The sequence below is a fragment of the Lepus europaeus genome, chromosome 7 (assembly GCF_033115175.1).
Source record: "Lepus europaeus isolate LE1 chromosome 7, mLepTim1.pri, whole genome shotgun sequence".
In the NCBI taxonomy this organism is placed as follows: domain Eukaryota; kingdom Metazoa; phylum Chordata; class Mammalia; order Lagomorpha; family Leporidae; genus Lepus; species Lepus europaeus.
The window spans coordinates 104,826,641-104,839,377 of record NC_084833.1 but is presented as its reverse complement, the minus strand read 5'-3'; the positions used below and the strand labels follow the sequence as shown (position 1 = coordinate 104,839,377).

Here is a 12,737-nt window from a genome sequence, read left to right as displayed (position 1 = left end):
AAAGGAGGAGAGCTGGCTCCCAGGCTCTGCTGAGGGAGGAGGGCGGAGGAAGGGAGGGAGGGCGGAGCCAGAGGCCAATGAGCTTCTGCTTCCCGGGCCTGCAGTTCTGGGTCACAAATTCCTGGAAGCCCTGAGTTGCCAACAGCTCTGGAGGACCCTGATGGTGGAATTGGTGGGAGTCTCCTATGTGAGGAATGATATCTCTTCATGGTGATGCTGTCCCTCCCTCGTCTTAACTGGAAAAAAACAAAAACAAAAAAACCCTTGCAATCCACAGGATGGGGGATCGGGTCCCCTCATGTTCTTCCTGAATGGGCAGAATCCTAGAATGACCCCTGATGACCTTCATCCTTTTTCTTTTGAGTGGAGCAGAACCTAGGCGTCTGGTATCCCTTGTGAACCTGTTGTGGCACCTCTGACCCTAAGAGAGGGAGATCAGTGGGGTGGGCCTGCTCTTAAGTAAATGAGCCCCTTAGCAGCAGGGTTTTCTCTGGCTGGTGGCAGAAGGGGACACGAGAGTGAAGCAGGAGGAGGATTCAGTGAGTCGTTGCTGGCCTGCAGATGGAGGGGCCCAGCTGCAAGGGGTGTGGGCAGCCTGCAGGAGAGCAGCCCTGTGAGAGCCGGCAAGGGCTTCGGGACCTCAGTCCTGCAGCCACAAGGCCTGGGCTCTGACAATAATTTGAGTCATCTTGGAAGCCAGTTCTTCCCCAAGACCTCTGCAGTAGGCAGAGGTCTGAGATCCTAAACAGGGAATTCATTTAAACCCACCCAGCCTCTGACCTGCAGACTTTGAACAAGTACCTTTGCTCAAAGCCATGAACTTTGTAGCAGTTTGTTGTGTTGCAATAGAAGACTCATACATTAAGTCTAACATCTGGTCATCTGGTGGAGAATCCATTCTTCTTTTTTTAAGATTTATTTTATTTATTTGAAAGAATTACAGAGAGAGGTAGAGAGAGAGAGAGGTCTTCCATCTACTGGTTCACTCCCCAAATAGCTGCAACTGCTGGAGCTGAGCTGATCCAAAGCCAGGAGCCAGGAGCTTCTTCTGGGTCTCTCATGTGGGTGCAGGGGCCCAAGAACTTGTGACATCCTCTACTGCTTTCCCAGGCCACAGCAGAGAGCTGGTTTGGAAGCTGGGACTCAAATCAGCATCCACATGGGATGCTGGTGATGCAGGCCCAGGCTTTAACACACTGTGCCACAGCACCAGCCCCAATCCATTCTTAATTTCTAGCCCCCCTGGCAGATAAAACCTGCTTCCCTGTCAGTGAGGAGCAGGCCTACCAAGTGCCCCTCCTCTTTGCAAAAACAGGGATAACTGGCATGCCTTGAACCTCAGGAAAGATCCGGTGGTGATCTGGATGGTGATGGTGACATGATAATAAGAGCTGACACTGGATGACAATTCCCCTGTGCCACCCATAAGCTCGGTGCATTCTGTCCCCCACTTGAGCCTCCCAGTGACCTCACGAGATGGATATTTTTGTGACTCCCATTTTATGTATGAAGAAACTGATGCTTAGAGTTAAGAGACCAGTGGAACCTGTTGTGAGGAGGTGGCTGAGCCAGGGTTTGAAAGGGAGCCTGGTTCTAAAGGCTGTGCTCTTCACAGTATAATCTCTCCTTCCTTTGCACTGTGAGCTCCATATTTTAAAAGATTTTTGTCGACCAAACAAACTGCATTTATCAAGTAATAATTTGTTTTCCTATTTTTTTATTAATCAAAGCCATGTACAACTGCCAATCAGGGGCTCAGATCAGCATGAGATTAGTAGTGTTATCACACTGAGTCGATATAATTCCAGCCAAAAGCAGAGAAATGATGTCTCAGTTAGTAGTCGTGCAGCCTTATCTTTGGGAAATATGTCATTTCTGCAAGGCATACACAAACATTAAAATAGCTTGTGAGCCCTGTTACTACCTGGGGGAGCCCATAGGGGTCTGGGGGTGGCAGATTGGGACCACAGGTCTGGATCTTCCAGGCCCTCCTTATCTGCTCTACTCAGGCCTCCACATCTCTGAGACCTGTCCATGTACTTTTCCCTTGGAGAGAGGGGGTGTCCCCAGCCACTGCCACCTCCAGGGCCAGAGCGGACACTGTGACATCTGCTGCAGTGCACACACCTGCGCACATACACACACCCTCACCCCCAGCACTGTCCTCTCTTCCAACAGCATGTCATTCAGGCTTAGTCTAAAACATGCAACCTTCTGATTGCCATCCCCACGGATGTACAGAGAACAGCTGTTCTTAGTGTCCTGACAAGGCGTCCTTAAGTACCATTCATTCACTCCAAATATATTTATTCAACATCTATTATGTGCTAGGCAATCTTCAGGCACTGAGGATTTATTATAAACAAGGGAGATTCAAGTCTCTGTTCTCATGGAGCTCACAGCCAGATTGAAAGATCGAACATTGACTAAGTGCTGTGGATGTTTCGTAGAGAAGTCCAGATGCTGGGGGCACACAGGCTGCAGCTCTTAATAGCCTAGAGACTGTCTAGGGAAGACTTCCTGGATGAGGAGGCATTCTTTGCGGGGAAAGGAAGGAGTGTGCAAGGCTGGGGAGCCCAAGGTGGGAGGCACTGGGGACTTGTGCGAGGAGCAGTGTCTAGGCTGAGATCCTGGGCTGACTTGGTGTCTGAGTTGGGGGCAGGGTGAGAGGCAGGGTGAGGGGCAGTGCCAGCAGGGGCCTGGGCATGGGTTAGAGTTGGCAGGGAGGAGTCGTTTGTTTGGTGCCAGTGCAAGTACAGGTCACCCCTCCTGTCCATCTCCACCAGGATTCACTGTCATATTCCAAGGGAGGAAAGGCTATGAAAAACTGCAGGAGTCTGTCCAGTGAGAGGCCAAGCATGCAAGACACTGAGAGCTGTAGGTAGGGTCCATCTTCCGATGGATAGGGGTGAGAGGACTTTCTCTCCCCTGTGAATCTGAGCAATAAAGTGACAATACACGGATTTCCAGAACAAGCATACACATATGTTACATGCGTGGGGCACCACTGGAAAGTGAGTATTCAGTTATCCAATGAGATGTAGAAGCATGTGTGCTCTCTTCTTAGGGGACAGGGAAGTGAGGGATGCAGGAAGTTCTGGAGGAAGAGTAAATGGGCTTCAGGGGACATGATTGGGCGACAGCCTGGGAAAAAGTCCATCTGGGTTGTGGGTGTCATGCCAACGCGCCAATGCTCACCTTCCATTCTGTGATACACATCAGCTTCCCCAGGAAGATGGGGTACCTGGGGAAGGGATTCCTGCCATGGAACACCTCCTGGAGCACCCAGTGTTAGGAAGGTGGGAGGCCTTCAGGGAGAGCCCCTCCTGCATCTGCTGCCCTCCAGGTGCCCTGCATGAAGCCCACAGAGGCATATTTTGGGCCATCATTTTCTGAGACCCAGCAGTGGCTCCACCACTGGGAGAGAGTCCTCCCCTACCTTGGATAGAGCAGCATAGACATGCAGGGCAATGGCCCAGGTGGCCATAGCTGGAAGGGTGGACGGCACACTCAGGTAGTAAAGGCAAGGTAAGTCAAGCTGAATCGTAGGAAGTGAAGAGCCTGGTGCCACCAAGGAACAGAGGAGGGACCCTGGGGCTCTGGGTGAGTGCCCATGTCATCAGAGGCAGAGGGCAGAAATTCCTTGGAGGCCAACCTGTAGTGTATGTGGGTTCACAGAGATTTGTCATGCGATTTTTCGCCCTGGGTTCCTCCCCTTTGTTGGCCTCTGAGCCTTCCTCATTACCCAGAATTCCAGTGGTTTCACTGGTGGTAGTTCTTGGCTGGTGCTCTAAGTGAGCCTACTCGAAAAGTATCTATGCCCTGGGCCACACTTGCCCTGGGGCATGGGTTTTAGGGCCAGGCCCGGGATGCCAACAGGCTGTGAGCCAGTCCTCCTCCTGCCCTTCACCAGGGAGGGGGCCCTGGCTTATTTATTTATTTATTTAGATTTATTTATGTATTTGGAATGCAGAGTTATAGGGAGAGGGACACACACACACAGACACACACACAGATATCTTCCATCTATTGGTTCACTCTCCAAATGGCTGCAATGGCCAGGTCTGGGCCAAGCAAAAGCCAGGAGCCTGGAGTGTCATCTGGGTCTCCCATGTGGGTGGCAGGGGCCCAAGCATGTGGGCCATCTTCCACAGCTTTTCCTAGGCCATTAGCAGGGAGCTTGATGGAAGTGGAGCAGCCGGGACACGAACCAGTGCCCATATGGAATGCCAGCATTGTGGACTGTGGTTCAACCCATGAGGCCCCAGTGCCAGCTCCAGGGCGCTGACTTAAGCATGAGGGAATTGGGAGGCTCAAGCTGTTCTGTGAAACACCACGGGTCACAGCATGGACTGCCTTCAAGATGACTGTTTCAAACAGGCTGAATGCCAGTCTCTCTGCAAGCCCGAGAAGCCGACTAGACAGGCACCAGTGCTCCCATTTCACAGATACAGTTCAGAGAGGCAAGGCGTTCACTTACAGGCACACAGCTAGTGAGTGCAGAGAGAAAACTGTCAGAATAATGGGAGACGGGCTGCTTCTGAGGCCTGAGGGGGCACACATAGCCAGGAGTCAGTCTTGGAGCCTGTACTAGTCCCCTTGGGCTGTTGTAACAAATGTCCCTCAGCTGGGTGGCTTCACCCAGTGGGAATTCATTCCCTCGTGGTTCTGGGGGTTGGAGTCTCAGTTCTGGCAGGGTTGGCTCCTTCTAGGGTGCTGAGGGAGAACCCATTTCATGCCTGTCTCCTACCTCTGCACGCCCTGCTGCTTGGTGGTGTGTGTGTGTCTGTGGCCCAAATCTGCCTCTTGTTGCAAGGGTCCTGGTCATTGCATTAAGACGGGAGTACTCTAACCCAGTGTGATGTCAGCTTCACGGTTTCCAAATAAGGACATGGTCGCAGATTTAGGGGCAGGGGTGGCGAGGCAAGAGGGGCAGACTGAGGGCCTGGGTTGAAGGTGTCCATTGCTCTGTGTCTCAGGAGCACTGGACAAGAGAATAACACTGGAAACCCCTTCTCACTGCACGCACACCTTGCCCATCTCCAGCTCTGTCCTCTTGCCCCTCACTGCTCCGCCCCTTATCCCAACTTCCATCCACAGGCAAAGGTGTGCTGGCAGGTGGATAATGTAATAAAGATTAATCATGATTTCTCTGTCCCAGGCACGATGCTAAGAGCTCTGTGTGCATTGTTGCATTTCTCCCTCACAGCAACTCTGAAGTATCAGGTATCACTTCTTGTCTTCACTTGGCACTTGAAGAACCCGAGCCGCTGGGAGACGATGTCACGTGTCTGAGGTCACATGCCGCAGGTGGCATGAAGGGACTTCTGACCCAGCTTGTGATAGGCCTGGGTGCCCAAGCTCTAGCTGCTCCTGACTCCCTCTGTCTCCCTGGAGAGTGGGGGGTAACCTGGGAGAGCTGGGCAAGCCCAGGCTGGGAGGAAGGGGAAGCAAGGGAGCTCTAAGCGACATAAAAGCAGAACAGGGAGCAGAGAGCCTCCATTCTAAAAGGCTTTGAACTATTTCCAGCCAACCAAATAGCATCTTCCTTCTCCCACTCCTCTGGGGCTGCTGGGAACAGTGAGAGGAGGAAATGAGGCTCCTACCTTCCCGCTGCTTTTGCGGGGCCTGGAGCAGTGCCCCACCCCATTTGCAAGGCCATAAATAATCGAGATGTATTACTCAGGGATTGCCATGGTAACATGGCTAGGTTACCAGGGATGCAAGATCCAAACAAAAGTATTCGATTAAATATTTCTGGCCACTAGAGGAATCCAGCCATGTTGCAGTGGGATATGGGGGAGGGGCCCAGAGCTTACTGCTTCTTTCTCCTTCTCTTCTTTCTCCTCGGCTTCTTCCTTAGAGAATTGGGCCTCCGCAGGGAGGGCCCTCTCCCCCTCCTCTCTTACTCCTGGGCCTTTCCCTACTCTTAAAATGCAGGGTTCCCACCTACAACCCCCTTTTATACCGTAAGCTGTAATCCTGAACTCAGCCCTGCAGGAGAGATACCTTTGTTCTCAATGAACACGCCCTCTTCTAATTGGCTTGGGCTCCAGTTTCTTCTCCGACTAAGAACCATGCCCAGCTACATCATCCTTCTTAAATGGAATCAGCAGGCCTGCGGGCTGGGTCCCCCCAGGATGAGTGTGATATAGCCATGGGATTAGGGGAGCTGCAGAGAAGGGACAAGGGTAGGATTGATCTGGGCTGGAGCGGCCCCATCCTGGTCCTGGGGCTGCAGAGAGCTGCTCAGTGGTGTGGTGCTTGCTGGAGCCCCGCTGGGGGACGTCTCCGTTCCCGGAGCCGCACAGACACTATCAGTATGTTTCTAATAACCAGGCGGTGTTTGTTTAACATAACCTTGCTCTGCTCTCCAAGGCAGCTGAGACAGCCCAGAGTGAGGTAGAGTTTCGCAGGTGTGATTTAAGACATGTTGGCAGGTCTCAGTGTGGGCGGGGGACCAGATAATCTCTCAGCAGCTGTGTCACCTTCTCTGTGGCTCCACCTAAAGAGGCTGAAGCAGGGAGAGGCTCAGAGATTGGCTAGTTCAAGGCCTTCCTTTTCAAGAAAGGGCGCTGAGTGAGAGGTGAGGCGAGTGCGCCTACTGAAAGCCACCCAGCCATTAAGCTGCTCCCTTCCATGTAAAATTCAATTGCCTAACCTGATGCATCTTCTCCATAGAGGGGTGCGGCCTGGGGTGGAACTCTTGGGATGTGTACATGGCCCCAGAATCTGGAGGAAGGGGGGCTGGGGAGCAAGAGACACCACGCAGCCACCAGGCCTATTGGGACACCCTTCAGCCTGCCCAGCCTGGCTGGTGCCTTGAGCTTCTACCTTGCCCTGTTTGCTTATAAACAAAGCCCTCCTGCCCCTGGATATCCCTAGAGGGCCCACGTGTGTTCCTGGGGCAGAACGGGGCCTCGTAGGCTACTGATCAGCTGTCCCCCTCAACAAGGAGGATGTCCCTGTACCAGGGCCATTGCTCTGCCCAAGTGCAAGCAGGTGGGCTTTTCCAAGCTTTAGCCCAAGCAGCTGGGCAGCAGAACCTGGCCTGGGCCAGATAATGCACACCTCCTTATCACCTGCCTGCTCCCACCCGACCCAGGCTGGTTAGCATCTCATACATTGTTTATGAAGCATTTGTCTGGGGCTCAAGGTGAGCCGAGGAATCAGAGACAAATAAATAAATAATTCCAAGCCATGCCAAGTGCAAGGGCCAGGAGGGAGGGCTGCAGGCATTGTTTATCTTGGGGGCTTGCATATTTTATCTCCTTGCAATCTCACCACCCCTTTCCCCGTTCTCCCTATCTCCTGATGGTGCTATGATGAGAGTTTATATTATTTAGCATGCTGGTTTGTAAGTCTATTTACACCCAGGCCTCGTTGGTTGGTTTGCGTGAGAGAGGGAGAAGGAGAGAGAGAGAGAGAGAGATGGGCCATCCTCAGATTAGTTAAATTGGAAATAAATTGGTTGTTAAATAAAAGTCCTCTGTGGAATGTGACAGTGATGAATGAGGGATGGATGTGCCTGGGGGAGGGAGTGGTGGCTTCCTGGCCCTGGAAGCCTGGGCAAGATCCTGGGCTGGTCTGGAGTTTGGAGGCAGAGAATGGGCAGAGAATGGGCCTCAGGGGCAGATGCTGGCATCCATTTGTGGAGGGGAATCCAGTCCTGAAGACTTGAGCCTGCACTTAAAGACCACCTAGGTGTCTCCGATTTCTTGATTGTATAATGTTGTGGTATGTTTTTCTGACTTTACAGACGAAGTAAATGTAGTGAGATGACTTGCCAGCGGTCATTGTCAAATAAAAGTCAAATCTGGGCTTAGTAAGGAGGATTTTATTCAGAAGGATTATTGCAAGGAGGAAAAGTGAGCCTGGCAACGGGGAGACGGCTCTGCAAAGAGCTCCAAGATCTGCCAGCCTCCCAGGAGTGAGGCAGGGCATTTCTGTCCCTAGGGGGCAGACAGCAAGCTAGGAAGAACAGGTGTGAGAGAGGCGGGTCAGATGGTAGGTCAGAGGGTGTCTCACCTGAGGGCTGCTTTGTCTGCTGGCACAGGCTGGGGATGGGCCAAAGCTCAGGGTCCTGGGAGAAGGAGAGAGGCTGAACCCAGGTTCGGTTGCCAAGTATTTCGTTCCAGTCGATCAGTGGGGACAAGTAGTTCCATGAATCATTCATGAGGTGAAGAATGGAACTTTGGACAGGCTGTGCCTGACCTTGTTACAGGTCAACACAGGGCGCCTCCGTGAGTCTGGTTTCAGTTACACAGGAATGGATGTCTGTCTGTGTGTAGTGAGCTGTTGTCGGGATCCCAGAGGGTACAGAGACTTCTTAACCTCCATTGCTGTCGAGGAGTCCAGGGCACAGGTAGAATTCAGCACTGCCCATCACGCAGTCACACTGGTAGAGTCGAGAGGAAGATGGAGAGAACGATCCTCAGGGTGCTGAGCCAGCCAGAGCAGCTGATGGTTCTCTCCATTTGGTGGGGAGAGTTGGGCACGGTTGGAAGCAGGGTGGGGTAGGAACCTTGATTTCCTACCTCTGGGAGTTGCTGATGGTTAGGGTGGCCCTCTCTTCTCCACTTAGTTCATCCTCATGAGAGCTAGAGATGGAGCCTGGGGGAGGGGAGGCCTTCTTGAAAGGTAACACATTCCTCACTAATTATGTAATTATTTTATTATGCAGCTTTAATGAAAAAAATACACAAACCACTCGAAGCCTAAAAAGAAGGCTGTAGCTAGGACTTATCCAATTTAATAAATCCTCTCCATCCTGTAATTATTTCCTTGATTCTTCTTAATGCAAGTCTGTAGGAGGGTGGCATTCTGGTCTCTCCCTGACTGTGGCAGGGAGGACAGGCCCACAAGGAGCCAGAGGGCTGCTGCTCCCCTTCTTCCTCTGCCTGCCCTCTCCTAGTGGGTGCCGAGTGTGTCCCCCTGAGTTGTTATAGACTCCACTCCTCGCCTTCCTTCTTCCCCAGAAAAGGGGTGTCAGGGCCGCAGGAGGAGGACAGGCTGAGTCGTGTCGGACTCCCTTAGGTGAATTTGGGCTTTAGTCTTTCCCCTAATAACGCCCGCATCTTTTACCTTTGACCTTGCACTGCCCCGACTTGTGTTCCATTTCCTCAGCCTTCCTCTCAACTAGCCATCACGAGCCCCAGTCCCTGGGGGCGGAGATGATCGAGCGAGGGTGATGCTACCCCTTCAGAGTCATAGATTTCAGATAGGCCTGGACTCAAAGTCTGGTTTAGCTAAGCACTGCTCTGCATTTTCTCTGTTTGTTGTCCTTATCTGTACAAGGAGGGTATTGACACCTTTCTCCTTAGGGACGTGTGTGGGTCAGAGGAGATAACTGGCCTGAAGAAGGTGGCACGATGCTTGACACATGGCTGCAGCTCATCGAGTTTCCTTCCACGCCCTTTCCCTCCCACATCTCCTTGAAGCCTTAGCACAAACGTCTGGAGGTTGGGGAGACGTTTAGGGCAATGGAAACTTTCTTGGTTGCCCTGAATTTCTCTCGTAGTCTCATGATGGTGCTGTTGTAAGGGGCACTTAGACTCTGCAGGGGGTAGTTGGGCTGGAATTTGGGGGTCCTGTTTCTCTGTGCCCAGAAGAAGGGCAGGGCCAGCAAGCGCTCCCTGGGTAATGCCTGCGCCATTAGCATTGCCATGGAGACTGGAGGTGGGATTCCTCAGCATCCTGCGTCAGGCCAAGGCAGCAGTGTGCCCTCATGCAGGATGTCAGCCACGCCAGGGCGTTATCAGCCCCGGCCCTTACTGCACAGGGCAGTGAGCAGTGTGAGAAGGATGTTTCTGCCCACTGGCAGCAACGCCTCTCAGCCCCTGAGTCCCTGCCTGCCTCTAACTCAGGTGTTGGCTGGCTACTAACCTAGGACCTCTGGTGAGGAGTACCATCCTTAGGCACCACCTCAATGCTGTGTGGTCCTGGCCAGGCAGCCTGGAATCAGATCAGTCTCACTGAATGGTGTTTCTAGGTTCACTAGTGGTGTCTTCCTGAGTTACAGTTACATAAACTCTTTCGATTTTGATCTCATTGTAATAGGATATCTCTTGGGGGTTGTTGTGAGGGTCATGCAGAATGATGTTTAGGAAAGAGGTGGTTTTAAAAGTTTATTTCTATTGGCCAGCGCCGTGGCTCAACAGGCTAATCCTCCGCCTAGCGGCGCCGGCACACCGGGTTCTAGTCCCGGTTGGGGCACCGGATTCTATCCCAGTTGCCCCTCTTCCAGGCCAGCTCTCTGCTATGGCCCGGGAAGGCAGTGGAGGATGGCCGAAGTCCTTGGGCCCTGCACCCGCATGGGAGACCAGGAGGAAGCACCTGGCTCCTGGCTTCGGATCAGCGAGATGACTGGCCACAGCGGCCATTGGAGGGTGAACCAACAGAAAAGGAAGACCTTTCTCTCTGTCTCTCTCTCTCTCACTGTCCGCTCTGCCTGTCAAAAATTAAAAAAAAAAAAAAGTTTATTTCTATTTATTTTGACACAGGATGGTGGGGGAAAATGAGGGAGAGAGAGAGAGAGAGAGAGAGAGAGAGAGAAAGAAAATGTTTCCCATCTGCTTGTTCATTCCCCAAATGCCTGCAACAGCTGGGCTGGGCCAGGCCAAAGCCAGTAACCTGGAACTCCATACGGTTCTGCCACATGACTGGTAGGGACCCATGAACTATTATCTGCTGCCTCTCAGGGTGCATTGACAGGGAACTGGATCATAAGTGGAGGTGGGATTCAATCCCAGGCTCTTCAGTATGGAAGGTGGGCATCCTAGGCAGTGACTTAACCCACTGCGCCACAGTGCCCTCCTCAGGAAAGAGTTTTCTTAAGTACTAAGCACTGATTGAATGAGGTGGTGATGGGTGGGGTCAGGCTGGCACTACTGGAACATCCATAGTGTGTCCATTTGTGTGAATCCATTAACCCTCATGAGGTCCCTAGACTCTACACACCACGAGGTAGGACTCGGTTTCTTCATGGTGCCTGTGGCATCGAAAAGCTAACTAAATCGCCTAAGTTCAATTAGCAGAAAAGAGCTAGAACTTGAGCTATTATCAGCACTTGCTCTGTAAGAACCTGTGAGATCACTGTAGCCATGGCAGTTGTTTAAACACAGGCACACACAACAAGCAGATCTCGTTGCCTTTGGGGGATGTGGCTATGCCCCCGGAAGTGAATCTGGAGGCCTTTCACCCCTATGGAAGGGGCTGCTGGGATCCCTGGGGCCCCACAGAGCCTTCGTGCCCTGCCCTGCAGACAGAAATAGTAAATAAAAGAACTTGTGACAGATCACTCTTCTTATTTTTAAAAAAGGATTTATTTATTTGACAGGCAGAGTGACAGAGAGAGAGAGATATCTTCCATCTACTGATTTACTCCCCAAATGGCTGAAATAGCTGGGACTGAGCCAGGCCAAAACCAGGAGCCAGGAACTCCATCTGGGTCCCCCATGTTGACTGGCTTCCCAGACACATTAGCAGGGTGCCGGGTCAGAAGCAGAGCAGCGGGACTCCGATGTGGGATATTACAAGTGGCCGCTTAACCTGCTGTGCCGCAACACCTGTTCCTCACTCTTATTGTTACTGGCTCATAAAAAAAGTTTTAAAAATTTATTTGTTTATTCATTTGGGAGTCAGAGACACACACACACACAGAGTCAGAAAGACAAAGAGCTTTTATCTGCTTGTTCACTTCTTAAGGGCTCACAATAGCTGGTCCTGGGCCAGGCTGAAGTTGAGAGCCTGGAGTTCAATCCAGATCTCTCACAAGCCATCACTGCTGCTTCCTAGGATCTACATTGACAGGAAGCTGAAACTAGGAGCCAGAGCCAGGGACTGAACGTGGGTATTCCAATGTGAATGTGGTAACTTAACCAGCATCTTAACCCTTAGGCTAAGTGCCTACCCCAAAAAGAACATTTTTTTTGAGTGTTGTATTAGTTAACATTCTCCAGAGAAATAGAACAATAGTGTGTATGTGTGTGTGTGTTTGTTTGCAGATACAGACACACACCCACACATACTTGGACACCAAAGTCCAAGTGCAGGAGGAAGTAGATGTTGTGACCCAAGGATAGAGAACAAACTCGCTTTTCCTCTACCTTTTTGTTCTATTTGCACCCTCAATAGATCGGATGATGCCCACTTTTGTTGCAGAACAAGGTTCTTCTCTACACAGTCTCTATGCACTATGGACAGGGGAGACTGTGATAAAGCCATGCATGGAAACAGGCAACATGAGTTCTGAAAGATCATAAGGGGCTGCTCTCCCTGGGCTGGGGTCTTTAGAGAAGGCTTCCTGGGGAGGGGGGAATGGGTCAAGACTTGGGTTCTCTTTAAAGAAGGGGTAGGATGTGAAGAGGCAGTGCAGGTAGGTGGGCAATCCTGGTGGGCACTTGGACCATCTGGACAGAGCCCTAGAAATGTACTGAATGGTAGGGGAGATGAAGTGCTGTTACCACTTGGCCTGGGTTATTTTCCACTCAGTGCTGCTGAGAGTTGGCTGTTGGTCACAGGACTCAGTGCAGTAGCAGAGGTGGATAGCTACGTGCCCCTGCAGCGCTGGGTTGCTGCACAGTTGCCTTCTTCCCTTTAGAATTTTGCAGCAGAGTGGGCACTAAATCACTTTTGAGTGTTGCTCAGCTCTTGCTGTGTCAGCTTCTGTCCTATGAAACAGCCAATTCAGTGGCTTCCAACCTCGCTCTCTCACTCTTCAAAGGTCAGCCTCAGCT

At 51.7% G+C, this 12,737-nt stretch overlaps 1 non-coding gene across 1 annotated transcript; it reads left to right on the top strand.

Moving 5' to 3' along the window:
• The first annotated feature begins 11,067 nt into the window (after positions 1-11,067).
• Positions 11,068-11,202, top strand: LOC133764948 (small nucleolar RNA SNORA68). The gene has a single exon (XR_009866515.1). It is a non-coding gene; the product is annotated as a small nucleolar RNA SNORA68 (small nucleolar RNA).
• Positions 11,203-12,737: the final 1,535 nt, after the last annotated feature.